Below are 4632 nucleotides of genomic sequence, written 5' to 3' on the forward strand. Positions count from 1 at the left end.
CAGTATAACCTCGTTAGCTATATACAAACATGATATATATATATATATATATATATATATATATATATATATATATATATATATATATATATATATAGAATATCATGTTTGTACCTCCTGTGCCAGCTTCCCTGCCTGAAGTTAGGGCAAGAATTTATGCCACCACTGAGCAAGTTACACCTGCAGTGCTGCAGCGAATTTGGGAAGAAATTGACTTCAGTTGGGATGTGTGCAGGATAACCAGCGGAAGCCACATACAACATCTTTAGTTTAAGGTAAAAAAAATTATGTGTTTTCCTACAAAATAACACTAAACCCAGCTCTATATCTTCTTTCAAAAAATGGGTATATATATATATATATATATATATATATATATATATATATTCCTGGAAATGGAAAAAAGAACACATTGACACCGGTGTGTCAGACCCACCATACTTGCTCCGGACACTGCGAGAGGGCTGTACAAGCAATGATCACACGCACGGCACAGCGGACACACCAGGAACCGCGGTGTTGGCCGTCGAATGGCGCTAGCTGCGCAGCATTTGTGCACCGCCGCCGTCAGTGTCAGCCAGTTTGCCGTGGCATACGGAGCTCCATCGCAGTCTTTAACACTGGTAGCATGCCGCGACAGCGTGGACGTGAACCGTACGTGCAGTTGACGGACTCTGAGCGAGGGCATATAGTGGGCATGCGGGAGGCCGGGTGGACGTACCGCCGAATTGCTCAACACGTGGGGCGTGAGGTCTCCACAGTACATCGATGTTGTCGCCAGTGGTCGGCGGAAGGTGCACGTGCACGTCGACCTGGGACCGGACCGCAGCGACGCACGGATGCACGCCAAGACCGTAGGATCGTACGCAGTGCCGTAGGGGACCGCACCGCCACTTCCCAGCAAATTAGGGACACTGTTGCTCCTGGGGTATCGGCGAGGACCATTCGCAACCGTCTCCATGAAGCTGGGCTACGGTCCCGAACACCGTTAGGCCGTCTTCCGCTCACGCTCCAACATCGTGCAGCCCGCCTCCACTGGTGTCGCGACAGGCGTGAATGGAGGGACGAATGGAGACGTGTCGTCTTCAGCGATGAGAGTCGCTTCTGCCTTGGTGCCAATGATGGTCGTATGCGTGTTTGGCGCCGTGCAGGTGAGCGCCACAATCAGGACTGCATACGACCGAGGCACACAGGGCCAACAACCGGCATCATGGTGTGGGGAGCGATCTCCTACACTGGCCGTACACCACTGGTGATCGTCGAGGGGACACTGAATAGTGCACGGTACATCCAAAACGTCATCGAACCCATCGTTCTACCATTCCTAGACCGGCAAGGGAACTTGCTGTTCCAACAGGACAATGCACGTCCGCATGTATCCCGTGCCACCCAACGTGCTCTAGAAGGTGTAAGTCAACTACCCTGGCCAGCAAGATCTCCGGATCTGTCCCCCATTGAGCATGTTTGGGACTGGATGAAGCGTCGTCTCACGCGGTCTGCACGTCCAGCACGAACGCTGGTCCAACTGAGGCGCCAGGTGGAATGGCGTCTCTACGATCGTCTCCATGGGAGAATAGCAGCCTGCATTGCTGCGAAAGGTGGATATACACTGTACTAGTGCCGACATTGTGCATGCTCTGTTGCCTGTGTCTATGTGCCTGTGGTTCTGTCAGTGTGATCATGTGATGTATCTGACCCCAGGAATGTGTCAATAAAGTTTCCCCTTCCTGGGACAATGAATTCACGGTGTTCTTATTTCAATTTCCAGGAGTGTATATACCCATGAACAGTAACTTGATGATTCATTTATGTGAATAACTGATGTCGCATTGAAAAAATATTAATAAGTGAATTACTTTGACTATAATGAGAGAGGTATGAAATAAACCGCAAACACGGTCTTGGACGTGTTGAGGGCTACTGCTGAACAAAGATGAGGAAGCATTACACACGGACCAAGATGCGAAAACAATCAATAATAGTAATAATAATAATGATAGCCACAGAGAAAGATCTGGTATGGGATACTTACTTGTCTGTTTCCTTCTGTTCTGAGGAGCCATGTTGGATTGCGACTGCTGTTGATGCTTCATGGTTCTTCTACTTCTGCTGCTGCTGACTGACTAAGCGTGACTGAGGTCCCAGAGCTGCTGAGCCAGCCCTATATCCGCTCCAGTGATGTTACCAGATACTGCCATCCTACTAGCTGAAGTCTAACATATCACTGGATTTAGGGTTCCTATTGGTTCGCGCCATTTTCTCCCACCCCGAACTGCAATCGTGTATGTCATGGAAGGGATGCCAGTGCCCTCTGGTGGCGCTACTGTGTACTAGGCCAGTTGGACTCCAGACCTCGTGGTGAACACACTTCATGGTGGTACTGCCAATAATTGTTTAAATAAAGAATGCATGCAAAATAAAGATTTATGTCCAGCACAGACTGAGTCCTTTTTCCCTCCATTTCCTAGGAAGAGGTGGCGGTTGGATGTCTGATGTTAGTGGAGGTAGCCCAAGTGCCCTTTCTTTCCCACCATTTACTTAGGTTAGTGGAGGTGGCCTTGTGGCATTGTCCTGATGGAATTTGAACTTCCTGCCATTTTTTGGGGGAGAGGAGGTTGTTAGGTTAGTGGAGGTAGCCGAATTGACCTATCTTCCCACCGAAATTCAAACTTCCTGCCAAAAGCCGCCATCTTGGATAACAGCACTTGCGTCATCAGCTGTCACGGCCACCATCTTGGATAGCGGTACTTAGGTCATCATCTAACTCACGGCCGCCATCTTTGATGACGTCATCAGCTGACGCCATGACCGCCATATTGGATGACGTCATCAGCTGACGTCCCGGCCGCCATCGTGGATAATGGTACTTTGAGGTGACACGAAGGTTGTCCCCCTACTTCTTGGCACTATTGCAAACAGTACCATCGAAGTGCGGTTGCCAATGTGACCTACTAGTAGTCGGGGAAAGACATCACACCCCAAGCAGTTGCCACATCACAATCGAGCATGAGACGGTGCGTCTTGCAATTCTGTTAATACAGGATGTTTCAAAAAGGTCTTTACAACTTTAAAAATTCATATAAATTTTTTGAAAGAAGATATAGAGCTGGGTTTAGTGTTATTTTGTAGGAAAACACATAATTTTTTTTTACCTTAAACTAAAGATGTTGTATGTGGCTTCCGCTGGTTATCCTGCACACATCCCAACTGAAGTCAATTTATTCCCAAATTCGCTGCAGCACTGCAGGTGTAACTTGCTCAGTGGTGGCATAAATTCTTGCCCTAACTTCAGGCAGAGAAGCTGGTACAGGAGGTGCAAACATGATATTCTTAATAAATCCCCATTACAAAATAAATCAAGTGATGTCACGACTGGGGTACATGGGGGCCATGCAATTGGCGCATCACAGCCAATCCATTGACCTAGAAAGCGGTCATTGAGAAAATACCGGACGTCAGCCATGTAGTAGGGTCGTGAACCATCTAGCGTAAAGTAAACATTTTGCTCTTGGTCATCCTCATTGATTAGTGGCATCAAAAATTGTTGTAACATACTCAAGTATACTATCCCACAGGTGGTTCTCTCAGGGATAAACAAGGGCCGTACACTTTATTCTTACTCAATGCACAAAAAACGTGCAGTCTAAGGCTATCACAAAGATGTTATAATGTTTGATGTGGATTTTCACTGCCCCAGATCCTACAATTATGTGTGTTAACCTTGTTACTCAAGTGAAAAGTCGACTCATCAGAAAAGATGATTTTGTCCAAGAAGTGTTCATCCTGATGTAACCGATTTACCATATCATACCAGCATCTAGTTCTTGCGAGAAATTTTATCAGTCTGTGCAGTTTCAAATGCAAACGGTTTCTCAACACATGCCAAAAAGTCATATGTGGGATTTGCAGTTCGCGAGATACACGCCAGGTCGATTTCGTAGGGTTGTTGACAAAACGTTCTCTCACTCGCTCAACGACGTCGTCAGATGTGTTTGAACGACCTGATGATTTCCCATGTCTTACCGAGCACTCTGTTTCTACAAAACATTTATGCCACTCATAAATTGTAGGCCAGGTAGTGGGGTCGTGAACCATCTTGCATGAAGTAAACATCTTTAGCGCACTTAGTACGGAAATTACGCTGAACTGTTGTCGCCGACTTCGATTCTTCAAACCAAAACACACAGCTAGCACGCCTGGGTTCAGTGAAGGTCCGTTTTGAAACACCCTGTAGTGGTTGTAACTCCTCCCGCTGTTTGACGTGGCTCCCTTATTGCTTGTTGCATAGCATAGCGTTCTTCACTGCTTTAGTTGACTATGGTGACCACGTCGTTTCCTTCGGACAGCGAGTCTGTCATTCAAGTAAGACAATGTTGTGAACAATACCAGTCTGTTGGGGTACACTCTTCATCACTTTGTTCTTTTCGCTATGTCCTGTTGATTCTTCTCTGTATGAGACCATCCAAACGTTGTCTCCGACCCATGTTATAATGAAGAAAACCACCACAGCGCAGCAGAACTGCTTTCTGATTTATACATTGACTATTTTATCATTTCTTCAACTATCTCGCGATATGGGGCCAGCCCCATTTGGCGCTCTAATCACGCTGAACCCACGCTATGTGACAGCGC

Source organism: Schistocerca nitens, chromosome 7 (assembly GCF_023898315.1).
Source record: "Schistocerca nitens isolate TAMUIC-IGC-003100 chromosome 7, iqSchNite1.1, whole genome shotgun sequence".
In the NCBI taxonomy this organism is placed as follows: domain Eukaryota; kingdom Metazoa; phylum Arthropoda; class Insecta; order Orthoptera; family Acrididae; genus Schistocerca; species Schistocerca nitens.